Source organism: Pongo abelii, chromosome 1, assembly GCF_028885655.2.
Source record: "Pongo abelii isolate AG06213 chromosome 1, NHGRI_mPonAbe1-v2.0_pri, whole genome shotgun sequence".
Lineage (NCBI taxonomy): Eukaryota > Metazoa > Chordata > Mammalia > Primates > Hominidae > Pongo > Pongo abelii.
The window spans coordinates 206,426,741-206,447,362 of NC_071985.2; positions in this window are offsets into that span (position 1 = coordinate 206,426,741).

Below are 20,622 nucleotides of genomic sequence, written 5' to 3' on the forward strand. Positions count from 1 at the left end.
TCCCAAGGTGACAAGGGTGGCACTAAGCCTATCTTCTTAAGGCAGAGACCAGGCCCCACCCGTGAAACCTCAAGTCAGAAAGGGAAGACTTGTCACCTTCTGACAAGGGAAACTTGTCACCCATAGGGTGCCATTTGTCAGATACTAACAATAATTCACTTTTATTCGCACTGGATTGGGTACAGTCCCTTAGCTAGGTACTATTGCTGTCTGTGTTTTGCAGAAAAGGAAAGAAGCTGAAGCAGAAAGGCTAAAAGCAACTTGCCCCCAGGGTCCTGATAAGTTGGCAAATTGGGAATTAGACCCAGATCTGCCTGACACCAGAGTCTGAGCCTTTGAACACAGCCTGTCTTTCCTGTGAAAACCAGACAGCACCCGCTCTCAGTAAGGACTGAATATATGTATTTGGCACTTACAGTGTTTATCACTCCGTGTGTCGCTTTTTTTTTTTTTTCCAATTCTGCTCACATCATGAGTACGAATTTGTCTGTGAATACCTGAATACTCCCAGAGACAAAGGTAGTATTCCAATTGCTGGTGATTTCTCCCCAAGGGAGATTTCTCCCCATTTAGAGGAGTAAGAACCTACCCTTGTGAAACCGCTCACAAAGCCTTTTATGCCTTTCTCCTAAAAATGTTGTGGGTCATTCCCCCTGAACTCTCCACCACAGCTGTTCCACTGAATATAAAAAAATCATAGACTTTGGGACTAGAAGAAAGCTTTGAGATCGTCTATCTGTAGCTCCCCAGGTTCAGGCTGCAACCTTGGTTAGGGTCATTGGGTTAATTAAACTGAATAATAGCTAACATTTATTGAATACTTACCATGGGAGATAAGTGCTTACTGGTGGATTAAGAAACACTGCCAGGCTGGGCGCGGTGGCTCACGCCTGTAATCCCAGCACTTTGGGAGGCCGAGGAGGAGGGATCACGAGGTCAGGAGATAGAGACCACCCTGGCTAACACGGTGAAACCCCCTCTCTACTAAAAATACAAAAAAATTAGCCGGGCGTGGTGGCGGGCGCCTGTAGACCCAGCTTCTCTGGAGGCTGAGGCAGGAGAATGGCGTGAACCTGGGAGGCGGAGCTTGCAGTGAGCCGAGATCGCGTCACTGCACTCCAGCCTGGGTGACAGAGCGAGACTCCGTCTCAAAAAAAAAAAAAAAAAAGTAAAAAAAAAAAAGAAACCACTCCCGGCCGGGCGCGGTGGCTCACGCCTGTAATACCAGCACTTTGGGAGGCCAAGGGCGGGTGGATCTCCTGAGGTCGGGAGTTCAAGACCAACCTGGCCAGCACGGTGAAACCCTGTCTCTACTAAAAATACAAAAATTACCTGGGCGTGGTGGCGCATGCCTGTAATCCCAGCTACTCAGGAGGCTGAGGCAGAAGAATCACTTGAACCCTAGAGGCGAAGGTTGCAGTGAGCCGAGATTGTGCCACTGCACTCCAGCCTGGGCAACAGAGAGAGACTCCATCTCGAAAAAAAGAAAAAAAGAAAAGAAAGAAAGACAGACTCCCACAATCACATAGCTAGGAAGTGGTACAGTTGGGATTAAAGCCTAGACTATTCAAATTCAGAACCCCCATTTTTAAATCATTTTAGCATCCTGCTTTTTGGCAGAGAACCCCCCCCCTCCTTTTTTTTTTTTTTCTTTTTTTGAGACGGAGTCTCGCTCTGTCGCCCAGGCCGGAGTGCAGTGGTGCGATCTCCGCTCACTGCAAGCTCCGCCTCCCGGGTTCACACCATTCTCCTGCCTCAGCCTCCCGAGTAGCTGGGACTACAGGCGCCCTCCACCACTTCGTCATTTCTTTTAGTAGAGACGGGGTTTCACCGGACTAGTCAGAATAGTCTCGATCTCCTGACCTCGTGATCCGCCCGCCTCTGCCTCCCAAAGTGCTGTCACTACAGACGTGAGCCACTGCGCCCGGCCAGAGAACCCCCATTTTAAAGTCTTGTTTAATGCTGGCAAGGTCACAGAGGATCTTAGATATACCGACAGAGAAGAGTGGGTGATGTTTCTGTGACTCCTAGCACAGTCTATGGCACATAGCAGAAACTCAGTAAATATTTGTTGTCAGAATGAACTTTCGTTGGTGGAGACTGATGACAGGAAGAAGACTATTTCTTTTGAGATGGAGTCTTGCTCTGTCGCCCAGGCTGGAGTATAGTGGTGCAATCTCGGCTCACTGCAACCTCCACTTCCTGGGTTCAAGCGATTCTCCTGTCTCAGCCTCCTGAGTAGCTGGGACTACAGGTGCACACCATGACGCCGGGCTAATTTTTGTATTTTTAGTAGAGATGGGGTTTCACCATAATTGGTCAGGCTGGTTTCAAACTTCTGACCTCAGGTGATCCACCTGCCTTGGCCTCTCAAAATGCTGGGATTACAGGCATGAGCCACCTCGCCCCACCAGGAAGAAGACTATTAACAACTGCAGTAACTATTTATTATTTTCTAATAGATACTCACTCGTACTCTTAAACTTGCTTGAGTTTCTCTCTTTCTCACTTCCTCTCTCTCCATATAGGCAGAGACCTATATATAAATCTATATATACATATGTGTACACACACACACACATATACACATTAACACACACTAACTCATTTGCTTCTCCCAACCACGTTGTGAGTTAGGTATGATTCCTACTCCCGTTTTACATAGAAACAGAGACTTGGCCAGGCATGGAGGCTCACGCCTGTAATCCCAACGTTTTGGTTCCAGACCAGCCTGGGCAATACAGCAAAACCCTGTCTCTACAAAAAATATAAACATTGGCCAGGCGCGGTGGCTCACGCCTGTAATCCCAGCACTTTGGGAGGCCGAAGCAGGCAGATCACGAGATCAGGAGCTCGAGACAAGCCTGGCCAACATAGTGAAACCCTGTCTCTACTAAAAATACAAAAATCAGCTGGGCATGGTGGTGCATGCCTGTAATCCCAGCTACTTGGGAGGATGAGGCAGGAGAATCGCTTGAACCCTGGAGGCAGAGGTTGTGGTGAGCCAAGATCACGCCCCTGCATTCCAACCTGGGCAACAGAGCAAGACTTCATCTAAAAAAAAAAAAAAATTAGGGTGGGCATGGTGGCTGGGCCGGCTGTGGCTCATGGCTGTAATTCTATCACTTTGGAAGGCCGAGGTGGGAGGATCACTTAAGGTCAGGAGTTTGAGACCAGCCTGGCCAACATGGCCAAACACTGTCTCTATTAAAAATACAAAAAAAAAAAAAAAAATTAGCCAGTTGTGGTGACATGTGCCTGTAGTCCCAGCTACTTGGGAGACTGAGATAGGAGGATTGCTTAAGCCTGGGAAGCAGAGGTTGCAGTGAGCCAAGATGGCACCACTGCACTCCAGCCTGGTACACAGAACGAGACCCTGTCTGGAAAAAAAAAAAAGAAGAAGAAGATGGTTAAATTCAAAATCAGACACACACTTCCCAGCCACATATGTTTTCAGATTATGAAATAATTCTGTTTTTCTTTTTCTTTTTTCAGACGGAGTCTCACTTTGTCACCTGGGCTGGAATGCAGTGGCAAGATCTCGGCTCATCACAACCTCCGCCTCCCAGGTTCAAGTGATTCTCCTGCCTCAGTCTCCCAAGTAGTTGGGATTACAGGTGCACACCACCACACCAAGCTAATTTTTTTATTTTCAGTAGAGACAGGGTTTCACTATGTTGGCCAGGCTGATCTCGAACTCCTGACCTCATGATCTGCCCGCCTCGGCCTCACAAAGTGCTGGAATTACAGGTGTGAGCCACCATGCCCGGCCTAAAATAATTTTCTAACCAATAGAGTTGGACTGCTTTGAGAGGTTGTAAGTTCTTTGTTTCTGGTAGTATTCAAGTACAGGCTATATACACATGTGTCCAAGATACTCTAGAAGCAATTATTGTATTAGGTAGATACTTAATTAAGTGACCATTTCCAATTTTTTTATTTGGCTCTTGGAAACAGACAAGGATTATTCAAATAAAGCTATGGCAGTGAATGTTGCTGTTTTTTCTCTCCTAAGAGCATGAGATGATGCCTCAACTGATCACCAGCTCTGCAGAGGCAGTCACTGATACCATCATTTTCATCTCCTAATTGGATTCCTAGGCAAAAGTGGACATATTCAACCTACAATTAAAGATGCTTATATTTTACAACCCAGCAATTCTACTTCTGATACCTTAGGGGAACTATTGCATGTGTGCACGAGGAGACATTGGCAAGAATACTCCTTCCAACTGTATTATAATAGCAAAAATGTTGAAACAACCTGTCTTTCTGTAAGGGGAATCAATGGATGAATTGTGGGTTAGTCATACAATGGAGTACCATACAACCAATTAATGATTTACATGTAATCGAGATAGATAAATCTTAAAAACATAATGAGTGAAGGAAGTTTAAAGATAACACATTCAGTATGGCATTTATGTAAAATTTAACACAAAAATGTCATATATTTATAAACATATATGTAGAAAAATACAAAAAGTTAAATGGGAAAGACAGCAATTTTGGGAGAGTGCTTACTTCTTTTTTTTTTTAACAGTACTACTTCTGGCCAGGCTGGGTAGCTCACACCTGTAATCCTAGCACTTTGGGAGGCCAAGGTGGGGTGGAGGCTTGAGTCCACGGGTTTGAGACCAGCCTGGGCAACATGGCAAAACCCCATCTCTACTAAAAAATAAAAATAAAAAAAAAATTAACTGGGCGTGGTGGCACACCTGTAGTCCCACCTACTAGGGAGCCTGAGGTGGAAGAATCACCTGAGCCCGGGAGGTTGAGGCTGCAGTGAGCCCAGATCATGCCACTGCACTCCAGCCAGGGCAACTGGAGTGACACCCTGTCTCACAAAAGCCCCCCAAACCCCGCAAAACAGTACTGCTGCTTGTGGAGCAGGGCTAACTAACTCATAGGCAGTACATTCTGAGTCAACCAGAGAGTATGCTCACTTCTAAGAAAGAGGAAGAAAAGAGATGGGGACGGGGTTTTAGCTATATTTATATCATTTTATCTCTTAAAAAGATTAGAAAAAAAAGATTAGAACTAAATATAGTATTTATATTAAATATTAAACAAAATGTTAAACATCACTTTTATCTTCGTGGTTATATTATCTGTAGATTTCTGAATATTTGAAGTAGTTTCTAATTAAATATTACCAATTTTTTTTTTTTTTTTTGAGACAGAGTTTCACTCTTGTCGCCCAGGCTGGAGTACAGTGGCGTGATCTCAGCTCACTGCAACCTCTGCCTTCCAGGTTCAAGCAATTCTCCTGCCTCAGCCTCCCAAGTAGCTGGGACTACAGGCACGAGCCACCATGCCTGGCTAATTTTTGTATTTTTAGTAGAGACAGGGTTTCACCATGTTGGCCAGGCTGGTCTCCAACTCCTGACCTCAGCTGATCCACCCGCCTTGACCTTCCAAAGTTCTGGGATTGCAGGCATGAGCCACCACACCCGGCCACAAATTTTTTTTAATTAAATGAAGAAAAAAATCCATCTTGACAGGCACTAAGCCTGACTAAAAGTTAAAGGTCTATAATCGCTATACTGTGATAATTATTATCATACAAAAATGTCATCTTTTTTTTTTTTTTTGAGACACTGTCTCATTCTGTGGCCTAGACTAGAGTGCAGTGGTAGACTCATAGCTCCCTGCAGCCTCAGTCTCCTAGAGTCAAGAATCCACCCACCTCAGCTTCCTGAATAACTGAGACTACAGGCATGCACCACCACTCCTGGCTAATTATTATTATTTTTTTAGAGATGGGATCTTGCTATGTTGCCCAGGCTGGTCTTGAACTCCTGACCTCAAGCAGTCCTCCTGTGTCAGCCTCCCAAAGTGCTAGGATTACAGATGCGAGCCACCATGCCCAGCCTCATACAAGAATTTCATTGTTTAAACAATAACAACAGTCTGCGTACAGTGGCTCACATCTGTAATCCCAGCACTTTGGGAGGCCAAGGCAGGAGGATCACTTGAGGCCGGGAGTTTGAGATCAACCTGGCCAACGTGGGGAAACCCCTGTCTCTACTAAAAATACAAAAATTAGTGGGGCATAGTGGCGTGCACCTGTAATCCCAGCTACCCAGGAGGCTGAGGCAGGAGAATTGCTGGACCCGGGAGGCGGAGGCTGCAGTGAGCCGGTATCTGTGCCACTGCACTCCAGCCTGGATGACAGAGCAAGACTGTGTCTCAAAAAAAAAAAAAAAAAAGAAAAACAAAACACAGTAACAACGAAGAAGTATTACCTCCTTTTATTTCATTTAGGACTTCTGGTTGCAAAGCGTCTTGGGAGTACAATCTAAGTCACCATGAGAAAAGATAGAGACCCACTGATTTTAGTTAGCTCCTTCGTTTAACCAAGGAGAAAACTGTGGCCTAGAGCAATTTGGTAACTTGCTTAAAGTCACAAATCACCAAGAGCCCAAACTCTAAACTCTAGTCCAACCCATTGAGAGTTTCCAAACTTCTCTTGTGCATATACTGTACCTGTGTTCCAGCTGTGCCTTCCACTTAGAATCACTCTCCTACTCCCATCTCTGTTCCTTCTCTAAAATTCTACTTAGCTAAGCTAAGAAAGAATTAGCCAATCTAGGCCAGGTGCAGTGGCTCACGCCTGTAATTCCAGCACTTTGGGAGGCCAAGGTGGGCAGATCATGAGGTCAGGAGTTCAAGACCAGCCTGGCCAACATAGTAAAACCCTGTCTCTACTAAAAATACAAAAAATTAGCTGGGCGTGGTGGCACATGCCTGTAATCCCAGCTACTCAGGAGGCTGAGGCAGGAGAATCACTTGGACCTGGGAGGCAGAGGTTGCCATGAGCAGAGATGGTGCACTGCACTCCAGCCTGAGCGACAGTATAAGACTCTGTCTCCAAAAAAAAAAAAAAAAGAAAGAAAGAAAGAAAAATTAGCCAATCTTACTCCCCAGACTTGAGTCTGAATCTTAGGTTCGAGTGGGCCCCAATCAGCTTCCCTTCTCTGTACCTTCACTTCTCTGCTCAACCTTTTAAAATTTTCATTTACTAAATTTTATTTTATTTTTTTGTAGAAACAGGATCTCACTTTTTTGCCCAGGATGGTCTTGAATTCCTGGCCTCAAGCAATCCTTCTGACTCAGCCTCCCAAAGTGCTGGGATTAAAGGTTGAGTCTCTTCACTCCGTCAGCAGCACGTTTTCTTGTTGGAATTATTCTGATCGTTAAGCAGTTCTTCTTAATGATAAAGTTCTAACTTCCACTTATTTGTCCCAACTCTGTTATCTGTGGCAACGTAGGTTTTGTATATTAAATGAGGTGATTTTTGTGTAAACTGTAAAGGTCTGGGACAATTTGGGGGGATTAGCAGGAGTGGTAGTCATAATGATCCCTTTTGCCCTTAATAAAGCTTCAAGGGCTGGGTGCAGTGGCTCATGCCTGTAATTCTAGCAGTTTTGGAGGCTAAGGCAGGAGGATTGCTTGATCCCAGGAGTCTGAGGCCAGCCTGGGCAATACAGCGAGAGCCTGTCTCTCCAAAAACAAACAAACAAACAAACAAACAAACAAACAAAAATAAAACCTTCAGCGTGTGGTGGCTCACACCTGTAATCCCAGCTACTTGGGAGGCCTAGACAGAAAGATAGTTTGAGGCCAGGAGTTTGAGACCAACCTGGGCAACACAGAGAGACCTTGTCTCCGAAAATACTTTTTTAAAATATTAACCAGGCATGGTGGCATGGTGGCATGTGCCTGTAGTCCTAGCTATGTAGGAGGATGCCTTGAACCCAGGAGTTCAAGGTTACAGTGAGCTATGATCGTGCCACTGCACTCCAGCCCAGGTGACAAAGTGAGACCCTGTTTCTAAAATAAAAATAAAAATAACTTCAGGCAATGAAACTCTCATGTCCCCACTAAGACTTCTGTTTCCTAAGCTAAACGTCTCCATTCCAATCCAGCCAACAAAGGCAAAGATTGCCACCAGTGAAAACATTCATGAGACTATGTCAGGAAAACCTGTGGCATTTCCAGGAGTCATTCCAAAGATGTCTATGCAATGATGGCCCCACTAGAATAGTTAGATCTGTTAAGATTGTTTTCAGTTGCAAATAACATGCAATCCAACTAGCAGTGGCTTAAACATATGAGGTTGAGTTTTCTCACACAGCAAGTCCCGAAGTTATTATTGTAAGTAGTTCAGCCATTCAACATAATTTATTTCTATCTTTTTTCTGTTCCAGAATCCTAAGTTTTAGTTTTTCACTATAGTTACAAAATGGCTGCTGTAGCACCAAGCGTCTCAACTATGTTCAAGGCAAAACAAACAAGAGAAAGGGAGAGGCACTAGCTGCTTTTTATCAAAAAAGCAAAAGCTTTTTCGAAGACCCCAAACAGATTTCTATTTGTATCTCACTTGCCAGAGCTACGTCTTGTAACGACCTCTATCTACAAGGTAGACCTGGGAAAGTCTGGTAAGCAATTATTTAGTATTCCTAGCCTCTATATGACAAGAGAAGGCAAAGGAAAATAAATTGAGGCATGGATTTGAGCTAGCCAACCAGGAATATCTGCCACAGAACATTTCAAGGTGATAATTTTGGGCAGAACTCAAATCCACGGCTCAAACCTAGTTCCATATGGACAGACTCTCAGCTGTGTCAGTCAAAATCAGGGGGGGATAGGCCACGCACAGTGGCCCACACCTGTAATCCCAACACTTTGGGAGGCTGAAGCAGGAGGATTGCTTGAGCCCAGGAGTTCGAGACTAGCCTCGGCAACATAGCAAAAACCCATCTCTACAAAACAAAACAAAACAAATCAGGGGTACAACTTCTGCTAGTCAAACTCAGAAAGGACATATCAAATAGAATTCCAGGGGCCAGACGTGGTGGCTCACGCCTGTAATCCCAGCACTTTGGGAGGCCGAGGAAGGGGGATCACTTGAGGTCAAGAGTCCGAGAACAGCCTGGCCAACATGGTGAAACCTCATCTCTACTAAAAATTTTAAAATTAGCTGGGTGTGGTGGCACGCACCTATAGTCCCAGCTACTTGGGAGACTGATAGCAGGAGAATTGCTTGAACTCAGGAGGTGGAGGTTATAGTGAGCTGAGGTTGCACCACTGCACTCCAGCCTGGATGACAGAACAAGACACCATCTCAAAAATAAACAAACAAATGAACCAAAACAACAGAATTCCAGTGTTTTAATGTGCTGTGGGGAATAGTTGTTAACCTTGCTTGACAATAGAGACAGAGCATGGTTCCTCTCTCAGGGAGCAGGCTAGTGCATCAAGGCACTGAAAAACGAAGACTGTTACCTGTTAGATGAGCAGGTTATTTAGCCTTTTTATATCTTGTAAATAGGGTATACCATATGTCACCACCTACTTGACAAGAATTATAAATAGAAATTCACAGTATGCTTGTAGAACACATTGAAATAATGAATTTCAAATTTTAAAACTGACACCACCCAACTTCCAGATTACTATAAAGCTACAATAATTGGCCAGGTGTGGTGGCTCACGCCTATAATCCCATCACTTTGGGAGGCCGAGGCGGGTGGATCACCTAAGATCAGGAGTTGGAGATCAGCCTGGCCAACATGGCGAAACCTCGTCTCTACTAAAAATACAAAAATTAGCTGGGTGTGGTGGCACACACCTGTAATCCCAGCTACTTGGGAGGCTGAGGCAGGAGAATCACTTGAATCCAGGAGGCGGAGATTGCAATGAGCCGAGATCATGCCACTATACTCCAGCCTGGGTGACAGAATGAGACTGTCTCAAAAAAAGAAAAAAAAAGCTACAATAATCAAGAGAGTGTGGTACGGGTGAAAGAATAGACAGATTAATGGAACAGAATACAGAACTCAGAAACAGACCCACACAAAGGCAATTCAATGGAGAAAGGATAATTTTTTTTTTTTTTTTTGAGACAGAGTCTCACTCTGTCACCCAGGCTGGAGTGCAGCGGCATGATCACAGCTCACTGCAACCTCAACTTCCTAGGCTCAGGAGATCCTCCCACCTTAGCCTCACAAGTAGTTGGGACTACAGGTGTGCACCACGACACCTGGCTAATTTTTGTAATTTTTGGTAGAGATAGGGTTTTGCCATGTTGCCCAGGTTGGTCTCCAACTCTTGGGCCCAAGCAATCTGCCCACCTCAGATTCCCAAAGTGCTGGGATTACAGGCGTGAGCCACCATGCCTGGCTGTGGGTAGTTTTCTTAAGAAATGATGGGGCCAGGCGTGGTGGCTCATGCCTGTAATCCCAGCACTTTGGGAGGCCGAGGTGGGTGGATCATGAGGTCAGGAGTTCGAGACCAGCCTGACCAACATGGTGAAACCCCATCTCTAGTAAAAAAAAAAAAAAACAAAAAAAGAAAAAAAGAAAGAAAAGAAAAGAAAAGAAAAAGAAATGATGCTAGAGGCTGAGCACGGTGGCTCACGCCTGTAATCCCAGCACTTTGGGAGGCCAAGACGGGCAGATCACAAGGTCAGGAGTTCGAGACCAGCCTGACCAATGTGGTGAAACCCCATCTGTACTAAAAATACAAATTAGCCAGTTGCGGTGGCAGGCGCCTGTAGTCCCAGCTACTCGGGAGGCTGAGGCAGGAGAATCGTTTGAACTCAGGAGGCGGAAGTTGCAGTGAGCAGAGATCGCGCCACTGCACTCCAGCTTGGGCAACAGAGCAAGACTGCATCTCAAAACAAAACAAAACAAAAAAAGAAATGATGCTAGAACAACTGGACATCCACATGTAAAAAATGAACTGAACACTATGATTTGAACATTTGTGTTCCCCAAAAATTAGTATGTTGAAATCCTAACCCCCAAAGTGATGGTATTAGGAGGTGGGGCATTTGAGAGGTGATTAGATCACGAGAGTAAAGCCCGCATGAATTAATGCTTTTATGAAAGAGACCCCAGAGAGCTCCTTTGCTTCCTACTGTCATGTGAGGACACAGCAAAAAGATGGTACATATACCAGGAAGTGGGCCTTCACCAGACTTCAAATCTGCTAGCGCCTTGATCTCGGACTTCCCAGCCTCAAGAACTGCAAAAAATAAACTTCTGGCTATGTTACAGCAGCCCAAAGAGACTAGGACATCCAGACACTAACTTTGTAACTTTGACAAAAACCAGCCAGGCATGGTGGCTCACGCCTGTAATCTCAACACTTTGAGAGCCCAAGGCGGGCGGAGCACTTGAGGTCAGGAGTTTGAGACCAGGCTGGCCAACATGACAAAACCCTGTCTCTACTGAAAATTCAAAAAATAGCTGGGTGTGATGGCGTGTGCCTGTAGTACCAGCTACTAAGGGGGCTGAGGCAGGATAACCCCTTGAACCCGGGAGGCAGAGGTTACAGTGAGCCGAGATCGCACCACTGCATTCCAGCCTGGGAAACAGAGCGAGACCCTACCTCAAAAAAAACCAAAACAAAACAAAAAAACTTTCACAAAAATAAACTCAAAGTGGATCATAAACCTGAATGCAAACGCAAAATCATAAACTTCTTCAAGATAACATAGGAGAAAATGTAGGTGACCTTGAGTTTGATGATGAATTTTTAGATTCATGAAAGGATAAATTGCTATGTTGGACTTCATTAAAATTTAAAACCTGCTCTACAAAAGATGTTGTTAGGAGAATGTAAAGACAAACCATAACTGGGAAAAAACATTTGCAAAAGACAAAGTACTCTTAAAACTCAACAATAAGATCGGGCATGGTGGTTCATGCCTATAATCCCAGCATTCTGGGAGGCCAAGGTCAGAGGATTGCTTAAGGCCAGGAGTTCAAGACCAGCCTGGTCAACAGAGCAAGATCATGTCTCTAAAAAAATTTAAAAATTTGCTGTGCGCGGTGGCTCATGCCTGTAATCCCAGCACTTTGGGAGGCCAAGGCGGGCGGATCATGAGGTCAGGAGATTGAGACCATCCTGGCTAACACGGTGAAACCCCTTCTCTACTAAAAAATAGAAAAAATTAGCCAGACGTGGTGGTGGACGCCTATAGTCCCAGCTACTCGGGAGGCTGAGGCAGGAGAATGGCGTGAACCCGGGAGGCGGAGCTTGCAGTGAGCCAAGACCGCGCCACTGCACTCCAGCCTGGGCGACAGAGCGAGACTCTGTCTCAAAAAAAAAAAAAAAAAAAAAAAAAATTAAAAATTAAAAAAAATTAGCCAGGCATGGTGGCGCATGCCTGTAGTCCCAGCTACACCAATTACCCGGAAGCCTGAGGTGGATCACTTGAGCCAGGAGTACAAGATTGCAGTAAGCTATGATCATGCCACTGCATTCCACCCTGGGCGACAAAGCAAGACCCAGTCTCAAAAAACTAAAACAAAACAAAACACCAAAAAACCTCAACAATAAGAAAATAACCCAATTAAAAAATGGGCAAAAGGTCTAAACAGACATCTCATGAAAGAAAATATACAAGTGGCAAATAAGCATATGGAAAGATGCCAAACCACATATGTCATTAGGGAATCGTAACTTAAAATGAGATACCACTACACACCTATTGGAATGGCTAAAATCCAAAAAACTAACAATAACAAATGCTGGCAAGGCTATGGAGCAACAAGAACTCTCATTCATTGCTGGTGGAAATGCACAATGGTACAGCCACTTTGGAAGACAGTTTGCCAGTTTCTTACAAAGCCAAAAATAGTCTTACCCCACCATCCTGCAATCGCACTCCTAGGTAAATACCTAGGAGTATTTACTAGGGTAAATAGTAGTTTATTTACTTTAATAAATACCCTAATGAACCAAAAAGACTTATATCCACATAAAAACCTGCACATGAACATTTATCTAGCTTTATTCATAATTGCCCCAAACTGGAAGCAGCCAAGATGTCTTTCAAAAAGTGAATGGATAAACAAACTGTGGTACATTCATACGACGGAATGTTATTCAGTGATAAATGAGCTATCAAGCCACAAAAAGATATGGAGGAAAGTTAAATGCATATTGCTTTCTGAAAGAAGCCAGTCTGTAAAGGCTTCCTATTGTATGATTGTAAATACATGACTTCCTGGAAAAAACAAAACTGTAGAGACAGTAAAAAGATCAGTGGCTGCCAGATGATCAAGGGGAAAAGAAGGGGAGGGATAAAAAGAGGATTTTTAGGGCAATGAAACTATATTATGTGATACTATAATGGTGGATATGTGACATTATGCATTTTTTTCAAAACCCATATTGCTATGTGACACAGTGAACCTTAATGTAAACTATGGACTTTAGCTAATAATAATAATATATTCAAATTATGATTAATAATAATATATCCATGTTGGTTTAATTAGTATGGTACAAATGTATCACACTAATGTAATTATAATAGGGGAAACTGTGAGGGAGGGAGTGGAAAGGAGGTATATGGGAACTCTGCTATCTGCTCAGTTTCCTATAAATCTTTCTTTTTTCTTTTTCAGACCGAGTCTCGCTCTGTCACCTAGGCTGGAGTGCAATGGCACGATCTCGGCTCACTGTAGCCTCCGCCTGCTGAGTTCAAGCAATTCTCCTGCCTCAGCCTCCTGAGTAGCTGGGATTACAGGCACCTGCCACCATGCCCAGCTAATTTTTTTTTTGTTTTGTATTTTTAGTAGAGATGGGCTTTTGCCATGTTGGCCAGGCTCTCAAACTCCTGACCTCAGGTGATCCGCCCGCTTCAGCCTCCCCAAGTGCTGGGATTACAGGCATGAGCCACTGCACCTGGCCAGTTTCCTGTAAATCTAAAACTACTCTAGAAAAAGAAAACACAGCCGGGCGCAGTGGCTCACACCTGTAATCCCAGCACTTTGGGAGGCTGAGGCGGGCGGATCCCTGGAGGTCAGGAGTTCGAGACTAGCCTGGCCAACATGGCAAAAGCCTGTCTCTACTAAAAATACAAATATTAGCCAGGTGTGGTGGCTCACACCTGTAGTTCCAGCTACTCAGGAGGCTGAGGCACAAGAATTGCTTGAACCCAGGAGGTGGAGGTTGCAGTGAGCTGAGATCACACCACTGCACTCCAGCCTGGGCAACAGAGTGAGAGTTGGTCTCAAAAAAGAAAAGAAAAGAAAAAAAGAAAAAAGAAACACACATGCACATAAATAAATAAATAAGTAAATAATAAAACTACTCTAAAAAATAAATTCTCATGTGGCTCACACCTATAATCCCAGCCCTTTGGGGGGCCGAGGCAGGTGGATTCCTTGAGCTCACGAGTTCCAGACCAGCCTAGGCAACATGGCAAAACCCTCTCTCTACAAAAAATACAAAAATTAGTCAGCTGTGATGGTGCATGCCTACAGTTCTAGCTACTCAGGAGACTGAGGTGGGAGGATGGCTGGAGCCTGGGATGGCAGTGAGCCAAGATTGTGCCACTCACTCTGGCCTAGGCTGTAGAGCCAGAAATTGTCTCAAAAAACAAAAATAAATAAATAATTCTATTAATTAAGAGATATACAGTGGGCTGGGCATGGTGGCTCGTGCCTGTAATCCCAGCACTTTGGGAGGCCGAGGCAGGCAGATCACCTGAGGTCAGGAGTTCCAGACCAGCCTAGCCAACATGGTGAAACCCCACCTTTACTGAAAATACAAAAATTAGCTGGGTGTGGTGGCATGCGCCTGTAATCCCAGCTACTCAGGAGGCTGAGGCAGGAGAATCACTTGAACCCGGGAGGCAGAGGTTGCAGTGAGCCGAGATTGCGCCATTGCACTCCAGCTTGGGAGACATGTGTGAAACTCTGTCTCAAAAAAAAAAAAAAGGAAAAGAAAAAAGGAAATATACAGTGGTTTTTGCTTGTTGGCAAAAATATGTTTTTTAGACTGCATTTCTTTCTTTCTTTCTTTTTTTTATTTTTTTGAGATGGAGTCTCCCTCTATTGCCCAGGCTGGAGTACAGTGGTGTGATCTTGGCTCACTGCAACCTCTGCCTCCTGGGTTCAAGCGATTCTCTTGCCTCAGCCTCCCGAGTAGCTGATTACAGGTGCCCACCACCACACCCAGCTAATTTTTGTGTAGTTTTTTTCTTGTTTGTTTGTTTAGTAGAGATGGGATTTCACCATGTTGGCCAGGCTGGTCTCAAACTCCTGACCTCAGGTGATCCACCCACCTCAGCCTCCCAACGTGCTGGGATTAAGGCAGGAGCCACCACACCCGACCTACATTGCATTTTAATGCTGGCAAAGATGAGGAAGGATGGGCAACCTTACATATTGCTAAAATAAAAAGGCAAATCACAAAGAGGGAGAAGATATTTACAACACATGTAAATACACATGTATTCAGGATATACTGTATAAAGAATCACTATAAATCAATAAGGAAAAAGATGACTCTAGCCAGGCTTGGTGGCTCATGCCTGTAATCTCAGCACTTTGGGAGGCTGGGGCAGGTGGATCACCTGAGGTCAGGAGTTTGAGACCAGCCTGGCCAACATGGTGAAACCCCGTCTCTACTAAAAATACAAAAATTAGCTGGGCATAGTGGTGGACTCCTGTAATCCCAGCTACTCAGGAGGCTGAGGCTGGACAATCGACCAGGAGGTGGAGGTTGCAGTGAGCTGAGATTGCGCCACTGCACTCCAGCCTGGGTGAGAGAGCGAGACTCTGTCTCAAAAAAAAAAAAAAAGAAAGAAAAGAAAGAAAAAAGATGACTCGATAAAAAATGAGCAAGCTGCTTGAACAGGAACATCACTGACAGAAAATTCATACGATTATTAAACATATGAAAAGTTTATCAATCTCAAGTCATGAGAGAAATACAAATTAAAAGTACAATGAGAGCTCACTACTCACCTACCAAAATGGCTAAAATGTAAAATATTGACACTACCAAGTTTTGCTGAGGTTGTGAAGCAACTGGTACTCTTATTCACTGTTTGTAGGAGTGTAGAAGGGTACAATCACTTTCAAAACTATCTGACAGTATCAAATAAAGCTGAACACACATATGCATATCCTACACTCTAAGTGGATTGTGAATATATGTTCATATGTATACCAAGGTATGCACAAGAATATTTATAACAGCCAACGCAACCATCACAACCAAAAGTTGAAAACAACCCAAATGATCATCAATAGTAGAGTGGATAAATAAATGTGTATATAAATTGCAGTGTTATTCATACAGGGGGTTACTATATGGCAACAAGGAGAAAACTACCACCACATGTAACTGTCTAGCAGGGTCTCACAAACATAACACTGTAGGAAGAAGTCAGGCATGCTTCCTCCTACATGATTTCATTTATCCAGCTTGACCTTCCTAGACCTAGCTCATTTAACAGCCATGTAGTATACCACAGAGTAAAGATCCCATAAATGTTGTTTAACCTTTCCTGTATTGATAAACATAAACATTTAGGGTACTTTCAGTGTTCTTTGCAATTTTAAAAAATGCTACAATGGGATTGATTCCAACTTCCCAAACCGGACACCTTCTTGTGAGACATATTAAGCATTTATATATTGGATAAATAAATATAGATTGGAACTGGGTGTGGTGGCTCATGCCAGTAATCCCAGCACTTCAGGAGGCCGAGGCAGGCAGATTGCTTGAGCTCAGGAGTTTGAGATCAGTCTGGGCAACATGGCATTCTGTCTCTACAAAAAATGTAAAAATTAGCCGGGCATGGTGGTGCGTGCCTGTAGTGAAGGCTACTCAGGAGACTGAAGCAGGCAGATCGATTGAACCCAGGAGGCTGAGGCTGCAGTCAGTTGTGACCATGCCACTGCACTCCAGCCTGGACAACAGAAAGAGACCCTGACTCGGAAAAAAAAAAAAATTGGATAAATCTCTTATTCCTAGGAAATAGCGTGTGATATCATGTAATATTTGATTCCAGAATTTCAACTGATGGTCAGCAGCATAAGCAAATGTCTGCTGGTAAAACAGAGTTTGGCAGACAGGTGTTAATAAGGAGATTATCTTGGCTACAGCCAAATTTCCCAGGAGATCAGTTTGGGTAGGGGAGGTGAGGCCTAATGGAAATAATTGGAAAGCCCATATGAAGAGTTGAGATTATATCTCCACACACACTGGGGAGTCTGAAAATGCCTGATCGGGGAAATGCACTCAGTCATCAGAGATTCAGTAAATACCCACACTGCATCAAGCACTGAACTGGGTAGAGATCAGACTTACAAAGACAAAAGGCACTGGTTTCCTAGATACTCATAAGATAGTGGCAAAGATCAATACATCTATGATCAAAGCAATAAATTCACTAAGTTTTGTAGAGGTTTATGTAGTTTGTCCACAGGAAGGAGCAACAGACTCTGTCCTAGGGAGAGAGAGTCAGGGAGGGGTTTAAGATGAGCCTCAAGTTTGATAGTCGAAAACTTAAAGCATGGCATGAAGTTAGAAACACCGAGAACTTTAATTTGTGCAGCAGCAATGAAAAAAAGAAACTCATAACTGACATTCAGGAAGTGGCTACCTTCCTAGGTGAGAAACAGAGTGGCTCCAGGAAAGGGGAGAGGAGGTTTACTTTTCATTCCTATACCTTTCAGTACTCTTTTTTTCCTTTCTTTTTTTTTTTTTTTTTGAGCCAGAGTCTCACTCTGTCACCCGGGCTGGAGTGTAGTGGCACGATCTCGGCTCACTGCAAACTCTGCCGCCTGGGTTCAAGCGATTCTCCTGGCTCAGCCTCCTGAGTAGCTGGGATTACAGGCGCCCACCACTATGCCCAGCTAACTTTTTGTATTTTTATTTATTTATTTATTTTATTTGTTTTGAGATGGACTCTTGCTCTGTTGCCCTGGCTGGAGCGCAGCGGCGTGATCTCAGCTCACTGCAACCTCCGCCTCCCAGTTTCAAGCAATTCTCCTGCCTCAGCCTCCCAAGTAGCTGGGATTACAGGCACCTCCACCATGCCTGGCTAATTTGTTTTTGTGTTTTTAGTAGAGATGGGATTTTGCCATGTTAGCCAGGCTGATCTCAAACTCCTGACCTCATGTGATCCGCCCGCCTCGACTTCCCAAAGTGCTGGGATTACTGGTGTGAGCCACCGTACTCAGCCAATTTTTTTGTATTTTTAGTGGAGACAGGGTTTCACCATGTTGGCCAGGCTGGTCTTGAACTCCTGATCTCGTGATTTGACTGCTTCAGCCTCCCTAGTACTTTTTTTTCCTAAGTTTTTAAACTTTTTATTTGCATATTTTAAAAATTGTGCATTCCAAGGCCGGGCTCACTAGCTCACGCCTGTAATCCCAACACTTTGGGAGGCCAAGGCGGGCAGATCACTTGAGGTCAGGAGTTCGAGACCAGCCTGGCCAACATGGCCAAAGCCTGTCTCTACTAAAAATACAAAAATTAGCTGGGTGTAGTGGCATGTGCCTGTAATCCCAGCTACTTGGGAGGCTGAGGCAGGAGAATTGCTTGAACCTGGGAGGCGAAAGTTGCTGTGAGCCAAGATCGAGCCACTGCACTTCAGCCTGGGCAACAGAGCAAGGCTCTGTCTCAAAAATAAATAAATAAATAAATAAATAAATAAATAAAAATAAAAAATAAAAAATGGTACATTCCAATAATTAAAAGCATTTGAACAAAATAATGGTACTCTGATTAAAATGCATTTTACAGCCTATACCTACTTTTGAATTTTACACATGCATTGGTAATTTGTCCAAAGCTCTACAGCAAAGTCTGTGTAACTCCGATCCATGGTGTTAATCACTATGCTAGGCTACCTCCCAAGTAATAATCTCACGCCTTGTCCATTGGAAGGCAAAAGAGAGGTGGTTGAGATTTGGTGGCACTGACTGTGATGATGAAGGAGACAGAACTTAAACAAAATCCTTAGTTTGAACCGTGGGTCACTGCAGGAGGATAATGTCTGTGAAGGTTGATTATATGAATTGGGTCATTTTTGTCATACCCAACTAAAACAGAGTTGAGGAGCTAAGGGGAAAAGCACTCAGGACACATTTTGTTCCAAAAATGTAATTCTCTGAAAGCCTGGCTGCTGAAAGTGTCTATTGTCACCTGAAACCAGTTTTATCTAATAGTTGCTGAAATGACTCTAAAACTAATTTTACCCACTGCCATCACTCACCAATCAAAGTGAGTGTGGCAATCAAAGGTTGCCAGCTCCCCAGAACCTTGCTAGTGCCAATGAACTTTCTCTTTTTTTTTTTTTTGAAATGGAGCTTTGCCCTGTCACCCAGGCTGGAGTGCAGTGGTGCAGTCTCAGCTCACTGCAACCTCTGCCTCTCAGGTTCAAGCAATTCTCCTGCTTCCGCATTCCGAGTAGCTGGGACTACAGGTGCCCACCACCACGCCCGGCTAATTTTTGTATTTTTAGTAGAGGCAGGGTTTCACTATGTTGGCTAGGCTGGTCTCGAACTCCTGACCTCAGGTGATCTGCACGCCTCGGCCTCCCCAAGTGTTAAGATTACTGGTGTGAGCCACCATGTCCAGCCAACTTTCTCTTTGTTGGAGACAGGGTCTCACCCTGTCACCCAGACTGGAGTGCAGTGGTGCAATCACAGCTCACTGCAGCCTCGACCTCCTGGGCTCAAGTGATCCTCTCACCTCAGCCTCTGGAGTAGTTGGGACCACAGGTGCACACCACCAGCAGCTAATTTTTAAATTTTTTTGTAGAGATGGGGTCTCACTCTGTTGCCCAGTCTTATCTTGAACTCCCGGGCTCAAGCAGTCCTCCCACTGCGGCCTCCCAAAGTGCTGGAATTACTAGTGTGAGCCACTGCACCTGGCCAAAAATTTTCAAAGAGCAATACATTTCTCTTCTTAAATAAAATCTCCAACCTTCTCTTTGTTCTTCAGACATACTGAAGACTACCCTGTCTGCATATATGCCCCAAATTACAATTCTTTCTTCACAAATAAAATGTTAAATTTAGAGATTCATCTCTACATTTGTTTGTTTGTTTGTTTGTTTGAGACATAGTCTCGCTCTGTCGCCCAGGCTAGAGTGCAATGGCATGATCTTGGCTCACTGTAACCTCCGCCTCCTGGGTTCAAGCAGTTCTCCTGCCTCAGCCTCCCAAGTAGCTGGGATTACAGGCGCACACCACCACACCTGGCTACTTTTTTTTTTTTTTTTTGTATTTTTAGTAGAGACGGGGTTTCACCATGCTGGCCAGGCTGGTCTCGAACTCCTGACCTCAGGTGATCCACCTGCCTCGGCCTCCTAAAGTGCTGGGATTACAGGCGTGAGCCACCACACATGGTCTACGTTTTTATTTTAAGTTCAAAGTGTTAATGACCATAATGTGGACCCTGTGAGAATCTGTTGGTTTGGAAAAGAAGATGATGAGTTTGCTTTGGAAAGGGTGAATCAGAAATTTGGGCCGGGCGTGGTAGCTCAAGCCTGTAATCCCAGCACTTTGGGAGGCCAAGGTGGGCAGATCACGAGGTCAGGAGATCGAGACCATCCTGGCTAACATGGTGAAACCCCGTCTCTACTAAAAATACAAAAAAGTTAGCCGGGCATGGTGGCGAACACCTGTAGTCCCAGCTACTCGGGAGGCTGAGGCAGGAGAATGGCGTGTACCCGGGAGGTGGAGCTTGCAGTGAGCTGAGATTGCACCACTGCACTCCAGCCTGGGTGACAGAGCAAGACTCCGTCTCAAAAAAAAAAAAAAGAAAAAAAGAAAAGAAATTTGGCAGAAACAT